Genomic DNA, 13,446 nt, shown 5'->3' with positions numbered 1-13,446 from the left:
TGATACAGTGATAATGTGAGAAAATGTCTTTGTTCTCATAAAATACATGCTATTTTTTAGGGACAAATATATTTAGGGGCAATTTTTTTTTTAATGTCAGCAACTTAGCAAAGCTTCAGGCAAAAAATGTTATATTTTTATATGGACAAAGAAAAACTCAAAGAGAATATTAAATATTTGTTAATACAGGCGAATAATACAATGTTCCTTTAAGTTTTCTCTAGATTTATTATATTTTTAACTGGGATTAAAAAAAGAGTGAATCAGGAGTACTGAGTTCAATTCATGATACCACATATTAAAGGAGATTTCCATGTCCCAGAGAAAGGTGAAAGGATTAAATATCAAGATGATGAGAGTCAAGAAGCAATGTCATAAAAAAATTGGGGATGTGCATGTGCAGAAAGACAACTATTCTTCTGGATCGGAAAATACAGTCATATAGAAGATGGAGTAATTTTTTTCTTTCTTTTAAAAGAATGCCTAAGACAAATGATTGGATGTAGCAAGCAAACTAAAACCAAAAAGAGCAGAAACAAACTGCAGTTTTGCTAAAGTGGGTAAGAGGTTGAAAAGACCTCTTCACTTACCTTCAAATCTAAGAGTCCGTGGTCGAAATCAGAAATAGGTCATAGTCTTCCGGAAGCACAGTGACACTCACTGCATAACAGCACCCTCACAGTCTGCTTCAGTGTTTTCAGACCATCAGGTACTCAGTTCAGTTCAGTTCAGTCACTCAGTCATGTCCGACTCTTTGCGACCCCATGAACCACAGCACGCCAGGCCTCCCTGTCCATCATCAACTTCCAGAGTCCACCCAAACCCACATCCATCGAGTTGGTGATGCCATCCAACCGTCTCATCCTCTGTAGTCCCCTTCTCCTCCTGCCCTCAGTCTTTCCCAGCATCAGGGTCTTTTTAAATGAGTCAGCTCTTCATATCAGGTGGCCAAAGTATTGGAGTTTCAGCTTCAACATCAGTCCTTCCAATGAACACCCAGGACTGATCTCCTTTAGGATCAGTCCTCCTTTAGGATGGACTGGTTGGATCTCCTTGCAGTCCAAGGGACTCTCAAGAGTCTTCTCCAACACCACAGTTCAAAAGAATCAATTCTTTAGCACTCAGCTTTCTTTATAGTCCAACTCTCACATCCATACATAACCACTGGAAAAGCCATAGCCTTGACTAGAAGGACCTTTGTGGACAAAGTAATGTCTCTGCTTTTTAATATGCTATCTAGGTTGGTCATAACTTTCCTTCCAAGGAGTAAGCGTTTTTTAATTTCATGGCTGCAGTCACCATCTGCAGTGATTTTAAAGCCCAGAAAAATAAAGTCAGCCACTGTTTGTACTGTTTCATCTATTTGCCATGAAGTGATGGGACCAGATGCCATGATCTTAGTTTTCTGAACGTTGAGCTTTAAGCCAACTTTTTCACTCTCCTCTTTCACTTTCATCAAGAGGCTCTTTAGTTCTTCTTCACTTTCTGCCATAAGGGTGGTATTATCTGTATATCTGAGGTTATTGATATTCCTCCTGGCAATCTTGATTCCAGCTTGTGCTTCTTCCAGCCCAGCATTTCTCATGATGTACTCTGCATAGAAGTTAAATAAGCAGGGTGACAATATACAGCCTTGACGTACTCCTTTTCCTATTTGGAACCAGTCTGTTGTTCCATGTCCAGTTCTAACTGTTGCTTCCTGACCTGCATACAGGTTTCTCAAGAGGCAGGTCAGGTGGTCTGGTATTCCCATCTCTTTCAGAATTTTCCACAGTTTATTGTGATGCACACAGTCAAAGGCTTTGGCATAGTCAATAAAGGAGAAATGGATGTTTTTCTGGAACTCTCTTGCTTTTTTGATGATCCAGCAGATGTTGGCAATTTGATCTCTGGTTCCTCTGCCTTTTCTAAAACCAGCTTGAACATCTGGAAGTTCACAGTTCACATATTACTCAAAAGCAATACTCAGGGATTTCCTTGGGGGAGCAGTGGATAAGAATCTGCCTGCCAGTGCAGGAGACCCGGGTTCAATCCCTAGTCTGGGAAGATTCCACATGCCACAGAGCAACCTAGCAAGCCACAAATGCTGAGCCCATGCACCTGGAGCCTGTGCTCCACAACAAGAGAAGCCATCCCAAGGAGAAGCCCATGCGCTACAACTAGAGAGTAGCCATCACTCGCCCTACTAGAGAAAGCCTGCGAGCAACAACAAAGACCCAGAACAGCCAAAAATAAATAAATAAAAAATTTATTTTAGAAAAGCAGTACTCAGACTTCTGATTCCAAATATATATATATATATATATTTAAAGAGAAGCACACCCATTATATGTGAGGCATTTTTTTAAGCACTAGAATTTCAGAACAAACAAGAGTGATAGGTTTCTGTTCCTACAGCTTCCAGTCTGGCTCATAGTTTTGGAAAACAGTGAGAATTAAGAAAATAGGGTTTTGTCCATTTTATAGAAATGTTCTCTTGTGCTTAAGAAAGAATTATAAAGCCTATCCTAAAAAGCTAGATCTTCTTTAATAAAAATATTTCTGAGACAGGGTTTTGTCCTGTTAATATCTAAGCACTTTTCTGAAGCATCTGCTCCAATGTACCTATTTTAGGAAAATAAACACCATGACTATTTACTTTTATTATACCTATTTTTTATTATTTGGTACATGTACATATTCTAAATTTATGTCAATATGAATTGATGTGGGTTCAACAATTATACTGTAATACTGATGTCGAGATAACTGAATGTTCTCTGCAAAAGTAAGGTTGATAATTTTTTGCTATTATATGTTCAAAAAACCAAGTACATGTTTCTTGGCTTAGTTACTCAGTCGTGTCCAATTCTTTGTGACCCCATGAACTGTAGCCCACCAGGCTCCTCTGTCCATGAACTTCTCCAGGCAAGAATGCTGGAGTGGGAAGCCATTCCCTTCTCTAGGGGTCTTCTCAACCCAGCGAATTCTTCACCATCTGAATTCTTCACGGATTCTTCACCATCTGAGCCACCAGGGAAGCCTAAGTACATGTTGAATATCAGTAAATTAAAAGAATGGGGCTTTTTTCAAATAACTTGGTCAGTTTTCTATCTCTGTAAGAAGATACTTTGGTGGATCTTGTTTAGAATCTTCATAAAGCTGGAGCAGATCTTGTTCAGAGTGGTCTGTGCCAGAGGAGATGATTCTAGTTGACCAAAAATGGTAGGATGTTTTTTTTGAGGAAGCCCCAGATGTTGATGGAGTGTCAAATTGAGTGTTGGGGAAGAGTGGAGGGAAAAACAGTGAAGAAGCCCTGAGCATATTAGACCAAAGATCATGGTGAAACCATAAACTGAAAATGATTCTCTTGGTGAAACAAAATCAGTACAAGTGGTTCATGATTAAAGCTTTGACGGTTTAAGGGCAGGCTTTTATAGGAGTGAGTCTACTTGGTGAGCCTGCCAACTTAAAGGAACTAAAGTCAGAGAGACCAATCTATTGTTTCCTGCCAGACTCACTTGCTCTATACCCTTCCAGAGATTAGCAAAATTTACCTTTGGCATTCATATTTAGGCTAGGGCATCTTGCATTTTCCCATAGAATCAAACTAGTTTCTTCTTTATTTATTGGTGTCTCAAGCTTGTGAGAGTTGGCCCTGGTGTTTCATCCATAGCCTCAGGGAAATTGCTGCTTTTTCATCCTTAACTACTCAGTTCAGTACAATAAGGATTCCAGAAACATTAGCCAAGCCCTTCATGTAAGTATGAGGATTATGGAACTATGATAATTTATTGTCCCTAAAGCCTTTGTTATTATTTATCCATTAATTCAAAATTACTTATGAAATAAAGTGATTTATTATGAGACACAACAAGAAATCAGAGTTAGTTCCAGTTAGTGGTTCCAGGATTGTTGTTTTTTTGCCCCCCCCCTTTTTTTTTTATCAAATTTGTCTCTTGTGGTGACAAGTGTATCTGTTAGTTTCAAACATCATATCCTGACTTTGCAGCATATAAAAACCAGAAAAGACCACCCCATCCTCACATGAGATGTCCCAGAATCCCCATAAAAAATCATCTCTCAAATCAGTCTCATGGACCAGGATGGAATGAAGTCATCTTTTCTAAACCAACCATGAAAAGGGTAATAGAACTGTTCCTATTGACTTAGACTAACCAAGATTTAATCTCTAAGGCTTACTCAAGCCTTAAGTGATTCATGAGGCTACTAGAAATACAAACAAAGTTGGGATTTCGATGGCAAGGAATAACTGAAGAGGAAATGGTGCTTAAAGGGGCAGCCAGTGGGGTCAGGGACATATTCCCTTTGTTTGAAACCTCTTTCTTGACTTCCTTTAGAAGTCTCACTCTTTTCTTAAGATTTCTCCTTTGGGCAGCTTGCTCAACATCAAACTTAGTTACTCTCCTGTGTGCTCACGCAGCATCTCATACATACCCATCTCCCTATAGAACTTAACACACAGGATCACGTTGATCCAAAAATCTGTCGTCTCCTTGAGTACCTTGAGTACCTTGCTGCTGCTGCTGCTAAGTCGATTCAGTCGTGTCTGACTCTGTGTGACGCCATAGACGGCAGCCCACCAGGCTCCCCCATCCCTGGGATTCTCCAGACAAGAACACTGGAGTGGGTTGCCATTTCCTTCTCAGAGTACTTCTTGAGTACTCCAAGTACTTCCTGAGTACCTTGTAATTCTATTCTGTAAGCCAGCATCTATCAGTACTATAGATATTGTATGTTCTTTGTGAATATTTACAAAAGAGCAGGAAAAAAACAGAGAGCAAGAAGAAATAAAAGATAAAGAAGGGAAGCATTGAAGATTAAAATGATAATCTTTACTGATGATTTACTGATGATTACATAAACAGGAGTATCAATGTTTAGCATGAGCATTGAAGATTATTAGATGGCTTCCCAGGTGGCACAGTGATAAAGAATCTACCTGCCAATGCAGAAAAAGCAAGAACTCAGTTTCAATCCCTGAGTTGGGAAGATCCCCTGGAGAAGGAAATGGCAACCCACTTCAGTATTCTTGCCTGGAAAATTCCATGGACTGAGGAACCTGGTGGGCTACGGTCCATGGGGTCACAAAGAGTCAGACATGACTGATTTAGCACCACCACATTAAAGATTATTAAGCAGACAATTTTATAAATATGTTCAGCAATTGACAAATACATCAATGTTCGATGCTGTTTTTCTGTACTCTGATTTAACCATCCCTTTAATAATGCTCCCTTTAGCAAAGTCACAGCAGTAGTCTCCTCCCTGAAATAGCTCCTCACAGAGCTGTGGCTCAGGTGAGTGTAGGTGACAGGGAGAGTGGTCTCCTCAGCCGAATATATTTTTAAAAGTGGTACTTATGAAAAAACGTTTAAAATACTAAGTTAATACAGTAGTTGTTAGCATTGTGTGATAAAAAAAAAAAATTTTAGGAAAAAAAACAGTATGAAAGCAAGACCATGAGATACTTGGAAAGGGCAACCAAAGCACAAAACCATTCTTATGTTTGCTCTCCCAGGAACCGATAGTGCAGACTTCTGACCCACCTTACTCCCCTCACCCTTCCCCCCCACCCCGGACACAGGGTTAACCCTTGCTATGCTTCCTGTTCCCCAAGAGCAACTTGGCACTAAATATCCACATGCCTCCCATGTACCAGCACTATCCTAGACAGATAGGATGCATCCATGAGTGAAACAGAGGAAGATGGCCTCTTGAAGGATTTTAGTAGGGAGCATCTGAGTTGGGGAAGCAGAGAGAGCTGCAGCACACTCAAACTGCAGTTGTATCTTTGGAGATAGATGACAAAAACAGCATTAATTTCCAAGAAGAGATACACCTATTCTCATTACCTGGGCTCAGGTAAAAGACATTCAGCAGGACATTCAGCAGACCCATCAGCACTCAATCAGTGAAGTCTGCTGGCTAAGAATGTAGGGAACACATATGTTATAAGTGAATTTCCTAAATTCCTATTAGGCTTCCCTGGACATGTATAACAGATGAGATCATGAGCGCTAACAAATTTCCCAGTATACATCTAGGAAAGAAAAGGACAAAGGAAGAAATAATGTAGTTAAAAAAAAATAAAACAAACATATAGAGCAAGCCTGCTTGGTACTGTGGAAGATAGTATTTAGATAAACTTAGTGTGAGATTTAAACTATTATGTGGGTCATCCCAGTGAATCCCAGAGGGATGGTATTAGGAGGGAGGTGGGAGGAGGGTTCAGGATGCGGAACACGTGCACACCCGTGGCGGATGCCTGTAAAAAAAATAAATAAAAAATAAAACCAAAAAAAAAAAAGAATAAACTATTATATGTAGCTACCTGGAGGAATGCCTAAAAAGAGCCTTTTTATTTTATTTTTGGTTGCACTGCATGGTTTGTGGGATCTTAGTTCCCATCCAAGCATCGAATCATGCCCCCTACAGTGGAAGCACGGAGTCCTAACCACTGGACCGCCAGAGAATTCCCAAAAGAGGCTTTAACTAATGGCTTCATGAAGATCATAAAAGGAATCCACTGAAATGGATAACAGCTACTAGTTCTTTACATGATGACTATACATTGAAAGCCATATACTTGATATTTGCACATAACTTCAGCATGGTTATGTATAAAGACATTAGAAATATTGTAAGCTTCACTTTGGACAGTGAATTTCTAAATCCTCCTCACTAGCTCACTAGCTATGTGATTTGGTCTTCTCTGGCCAGAACATATATTTTTTCTTGTTGTGTTCAGGTTCTGCTTCTTGGCTTCCCATTGTCTCACGCTTCCAAGCAACCTGGGGCTACTACATTCACTCCCTTGATCTCACCATCTACAGTTGGACTTGCTTCCAGATTACTTTACAGATGATAATTCTCAACTCTATTGCTAGGAAAGCTCTGCCCAGTGCCCCAGTTCTGGTTGCTTACCCCTAGGGACCAACTTTTCTTTTGATTTCTGTGGCCCTGAAGCTCTCTTTGTCTATATCATGTTCATGACCAGATGCGTTTCATCTGGCTTATGCTCAGCTAGTCTTTTTGACTAGAAGGGTGATTGAGACCAAGCCCAGCCTGAAATCTGTCTCTTCCTTAAAAATAGGTTCCATTACACTCCGTATGTTCCTCTATCATATATCTCTTCTTGCTGCCTCTTCCTTGTTTCGTACGTGTTGTGTGCTATGCTTAGTCACTCAGTCATGTCCTACTCTTTGAGACCCCATGGACTGTATCCCATGAGGTTCTTCTGTCCATGAGAGAGGAGCAGTATTCTCCAGGCAAGAATACTGGAGTGGGTTGCCATGCCCTTCTCCAGGGTATCTTCCCAACCCAGGGATCGAACCCAGGTCTCCCGCATTGCTAGTGGATTCTTTACCATCTGAGCCACCAGGGAAGCCTGGTTTAGCATGACCATTATCATGTAACTAGGTAGATTCTGAGTGGGTTGCCATTCCCTCCTCCAGGGGATCTTTCTGACCCAGGGATATAACCTGTGTCTCTTATGTCTCCTGCGTTGGCAGGTGGGCTCTCTACCACTGGCGCCTCCTGGGAAGCCCCATTAGAAACACAGTAACAGGGAATTTAAATGTGAGAGACCCAAAAGTAAAGAGGTAAGGAAACAAGGCAGAAATAAATCTACATTTGCAAATAATAGAATTTGCAAAATAATAAGGAATTTCATCTCATGTTGCTGGAAAGTCATATAAACTAAAATTTTCATTTTCACTTAATTGATTTAATATTTTGTTCAATTACAGTGTTACAGAATGAACTATTTTAACAAATAGTATATCAATGTAATAATAATTCAGTAGCTTGTTACTATGGGTAAAAGCTATATTTTTATATTCTCCCTAATATTTTGGCTGCAATTTAAAGCAGTAAAGTCTAACAGATTAAAAAGAGAAAAAGAAGTGCCATCCATCGAGGGCTTACAGTGTGCCAAGCACTATGCTAAAATTAATATATTACCTCACTTTTCCTTATAATCATCCAGTATGGTAACAATCATTAATTTTACAGATGCAAAAACTAAGACCTAGAAAGTGAAATGCCCAAGTTGACGAATCTCTTAAGGGAAAGATCTGGGCTTTGCACCTGGCTGTCTTATATAAAGGCCATGTTACTACTAATAACCAGCTATACCAGAGAAGTCTAAAAAGTCAGCTTCCACATGAAGCAAACCTCCACATTCAGACTGTAGCTCATTTGTGACACTAGCACTCTGACATCTGTAGCTGAACTTGAGGTGCTCTCTGTCTGTCATAAATTTTCCTCTGCAGTCAACTTGTCCGTCAGTGGAAACCATCCAATGCGAATGATGTCTTTCCATTGAGTCCAGCATGTTGCCACGCACACAGTGGGAAGCGGACTTAGCTGGAGGAGGCTGAATTATGCATCAAAATGCTCAGCCTGTGGACTTTTAGATAAAGTGTGTCTGCCAGGAGGGCTTTGTGTTCTGTCACGTATCTGTCCATGCGGGAATCAAGGTGGGTGCCCTACGTGGCGGACTGCAAAACAACAGATGATGCTGTATTGGTCACTGTGGAAACCAGACTTCTGAGATGAAAGAATCTCTTGGCATTTCTATGTGAGCATGTTTCCAAAAATGAACTATCTCTTCCTTCTAGAAGTCTAATTCTCTCAAATTACTTAAAGAACTCCAATTTTATTTTATTTTTAAATTAACTTTTATTGGATATAGTTGCTTTACAATGTGTTGGTTTCTACTGTAAAATGAAGTCAGCTATATGTATACATGTATGCCCTCATTTTTGAATTTCCTTCCCATTCAGGTCACCACAGAGCACTTGTAGGGCTCCCTGAGCTGTACAGTAGGTTCTCATTAGTTATCAAAGAACTCCAGTTTTAAAATGTCAGTTTTCCAGTGTGCTAACCTGGATATGTTTAAAGGATGTTAAACCTATTTTTGAACAACTCGTGGTAGACAGAACAATGAACTCTTAAAGATGGCTGTGTCCTACCTCCTGGAACCTGGGAATCTATGTCACCTCACGTGGCAAAGGGGTATTAAGCTCGAAGATGGAAGCAAGATTGCTAATTAACTGACCTCAAAATAGAGAAATTATTCTGGATTATCTGGGTGGGCCCAATGTCATCACAAAGGTCCTTAAATGTGGGAGGAGGAGGAGGCAAAAGAAAAATCAGAGTAATGGGATAGGAGAAGAACTCAACTTGTCTTTTGTCAAGCCTGCAGAAGAAATGCGGCCCTGCCAATACCTTGTCTGAGCCCAGGGAGACCTCTGTCACACTTTTTACCTGTAGAACTGTAAGAGAAGAAATCTGTGCTGTTTCCAGTCACTGACTGTGTGGTCCTACAGCAACAGTAGGTAACCAATATGCTGCTCAAAGATTATATTCGTGAATACTTGAGGACCTGTGATTTTGTGAATTTTAGAAGTTGTGTCTGGGCCAAGACAGCACAATGGATAGAAGCAGACATAAGTGTACCAAGGTGAGGCCAGAACACAGCGCAACCATGGAGCACAGCACAGTCAGCACTTGGAAAGCTGATTGAAGGTAGAAGTGCTCTTACACTTAGGCCTTCCTGATCCATGTTATCAGTCTCAGTTACCTGGGGAAGTTTCTAAAATTCATATGGATGAGTTACATTTGAAGTGTGGAAATAATGGATCTGGGTTCTAGTGGGTTATGAGCTTACAAGAGAAAAAAAAGTGGCAAATCATCAAAGGGAAAATGTAAATTTTAAGTATTTTTGCAAACTTTTATTCTACTTCTGCTATGTGTATGGTATAGAAAGTATTACTGTATTAATTTCCCAGGTTCCTAGTGAGTTCTTTCATAATGTAAAGCCAAGGAGACTCACAGAATTTAGTGTATGCCAAAGTACTAAAATTAAACTAATATTAATTTTTCTCAGTTGATAATTTTTTAGTATCCACTATATTTAAGATACTGACCTATGTGCTATGGAGTATAAATACATATTGCTTCCATTTCTCAGGGAATTAATAATGTAAAATGTATGTGTGTGTGTGTGTGTGTGTGTGTGTGTGTATAGAGAGAGAGAGAGGAATAAAAAGACAGGCAAGCAGTTAAAAAGTGGAAGGTGGGAAAAGAGATTGATATAGATTAAAAAACCATGAGAGGTTACAATACAGTGAGCAACTATATTTGCTGCTGGTGTGCTGTGCTGTGCTTAGTCATGTCCAACTATTTGCAGCATTCAGCCATGTTTTCAAAGACAATCTTTAGCCCTCACTCTGCAGCTGAGTATTACCGTATATATTCCCTGTTTTAAGATTAAGAAAATCAGAATCAGAAAAGTGACTTACTCAAGGCCAAGTGGCTAGGTGGTAACTCTGACAAATTGCTTTTTCTAAAATGTTGGTTTTAATAGTGCCAGTTATGTTTCTGGTGTCTGTATGTGTACCTGGTAATGTTCTCAAAGTTTTACATCCTTACCACAACCTATGAAGTAGGTCCTTCTTATCACTCCTGTTTTACATGTGACAAAACAGATGCACAAAAAGATTGTCTCTTCCCAAAGTCACAGATAGTAAGCAGCAGGGTTTATGACAGAAGCCCAGGCATCCTGGCTCTCCAGTCCTATGGTTCACTACTATCCACACAGACTCTCTGCAGTGATTCTTGCGTAATGAATACTGAGGGTTTCCCTATGAACCTGTTTTAAAGTGGAGCCTAAGGCACTGCCTGATAGGGAACCAAAAAATTTATCGTTTTTATGGGTGCTAATTAATATTATCATATTTTGTTTGAGGAGAGTGTTCAAACAGAAAAGAATCTCTAGCAAAATCATAAAGAGTAATTGCTGTATTTGTGACAAAAGCCTGAGGCTCATTGTGACTCCTGCTGTGACTTCCGTGGAAAGAAGCCAAGGCTCCAGTCATTAATTCTAAAATTCCTAAAGGTTACAGAACCCTCTCGTTAATTTTCTTGGTGTTATATAAATATTACATGAAACTATGGTTGCTTACTTTATTCATAACTTATCAAAACAAAGCACTTTTGCATGAGCTTCCTTCTCCTTTCATTTAGTTCTTAACATTTTCTTTGAATTGCCCTCCAGGTACATCTGTAGATTCTGACAATTGGACAGTTGACTAAACAACAATATATGTGAAAGAAATATTTGAGTGAGAAATTCTCTATATGTCTATTTCTTCACTTCAGACCACATTATTTTCATCTGTTTGCATTCCCCAGCCCGGTGACAAGGTCACAGTGTTTTGGCAAAGTAATAATAGGGTTTTTCTGGAAGAACTAGAGAGAAAGAACTCGTCTGTCTTCATCTGGCAATCTGTGGTTAATTAGCTGTTTTTCAGTGGAGTATGGCAGTCAGGGAGCCCTACATTTTTTAAAAGATTGGTTTTATATTGAACTTTTGGTGTGAGGTTATCTTATAATCATTTCTTTCCTCAGAATTGATAGAAATCCAAATCTTTATTCTCAATTTAACCTTAAGTTTTGATCTACACACTATGAGTTTTATTCTCAGTTCCAATTTACTATGAAATAATATGCACATGGTAAGCACTACAGTTAGGCATGAAGGAAGAAGATAAGTAGTCAGAGGGACCACCTGTTGGTTTGGTTCTTGACACTCATGTTCTCATTTGTTGTTATCATTGATGTTTAGTCACTAAGTTGGAGAAGGCAATGGCACCCCACTCCAGTACTCTTGCCTGGCAAATCCCATGGACGGAGGAGCCTGGTAGGCTGCAGTCCATGGGGTTGCTAGAGTCAGACATGACTGAGCGACTTCCCTTTCACTTTTCACTTTCATGCATTGGAGAAGGAAATGGCAACCCACTCCAGTATGCTTGCCTGGAGAATCCCAGGGAGGGGAGCCTGGTGGGCCGCCGTCTATGGGGTCGCACAGAGTCGGACACGACTGACGTGACTTAGCAGCAGCAGCAGCAGTCACTTAGTTGTATCCAACTCTTCTGCAACCCCATGGACTGTAGCCCACCAGGTACCTCTGTCCATGGGATTCTCCAGGCAAGAATTCTTGGGTGGGTAGCCATTCCCTTCTCTAGGGGATCTTCCCAACCCAGGGAATGAACACGTCTCCTGTCCTGGCAGGCGTATTCTTCACCACTGAGCCACCAGGGAAGCCCATGTTCTCATGTAAGCCTCAAATAGTCACATTTTGTAGGTGAAGAAACTTAAACTCACAGAAATGGAAACATTTGCCTAAGTTCATCTTGGCAGTAATCAAAGTTCTATTCATCTGCCTCCAGATGAATCTTTAAAGTTACTGTATATACTAGGTACTGTTTAACAAAATATTCAGTTAAAACAGAGCAAAAAGTAAAATTGGGGGTTGTATTTTTAACTCTTGAGTTTACTTCTGAATTAAAACTTGGATTCTACTCACTACTTGTAAGATATTCGACTGAACAATCTCAGACTCAATTTCTTTACTTGTAAGGTGGGAACAATAATACGTACTTGCAGTTTCTGTGAAAGTGTTAAAGATAATATATTTGAAATGTCCAAACATAGTGCCTGATATACAACAGCCTGAAAAAGATAATTGCTATTATTATTAATTTATAAACTGCTTTTCATTGTATTTCAAATACACATAAAATATTCAATAAGAAAAATGTTTGCCACCTTTACAAATATATCTGTGCGATGAAGAGCTGTCAGTGTATTACTAAATGCATCAAGTTGCAGACATTCACATAACTGGCAGCATGTCCAGATAATTTTAGGACACTGCAAAAAAAAGAAAGGAATCCTGTGTGCCCTGCCCATGCCCATGGGCCGTGCCAGGATCATACACAGCTAACCTACTGGTCAGGAGAGTCTTCCTGAGTTCATATTGGCTCAGAAATGTGGACAGAAGTAAACCTGTCTGAGAGATTCACGTCTCCTCACAGCATAGTTGGGGACAGTACTGGGGAAATAAGTCTGACTCGTGACCCTGCCATGAAACCCAGCGTGATCTTCTTAGGTTTCCCAAGATGAAAGGGCCATATTCCCACCAAAATGTACCAGTTTATATCCCAAGTAGTAGTCCATGGACTGCCTATTTTGCTAAATTTTAACAAACCTAAAAAAAAAAATTTCTCAAAGAATTAGTTATCATGGTTCTTTATCAAGCTAATGCCAAAGTTAAAAGACAAGAGTGACACTTCCCTCTGGTGAATTAAGAAATTAATTGGTCTGGGACCTCAAAGACTTGAGCTAGCAGGGAAGTAAAAAAATAAGTAAATAATGAGGCACATCTTGATAGCAACCAGATCACTGCAGACAAAAAGTAAAGCTGCAGCTGTTGATACTGCTGTTTGTGCTTTGGAAGGCTTGTGAAAGTAAGAAAGGGGAAAAATCAGGATTCATTATGACAGTTTTTTCTTTTACTGACCTATAGTTGATTTACAATGATTTACAATGTTGACATTATTACAACGTTGATTTACAATGTTGTATCAGTTTTAG

This window comes from Bos indicus, chromosome 1 (assembly GCF_029378745.1).
Source record: "Bos indicus isolate NIAB-ARS_2022 breed Sahiwal x Tharparkar chromosome 1, NIAB-ARS_B.indTharparkar_mat_pri_1.0, whole genome shotgun sequence".
NCBI lineage: Eukaryota > Metazoa > Chordata > Mammalia > Artiodactyla > Bovidae > Bos > Bos indicus.
Note: the sequence above shows the minus strand (reverse complement) of the source record.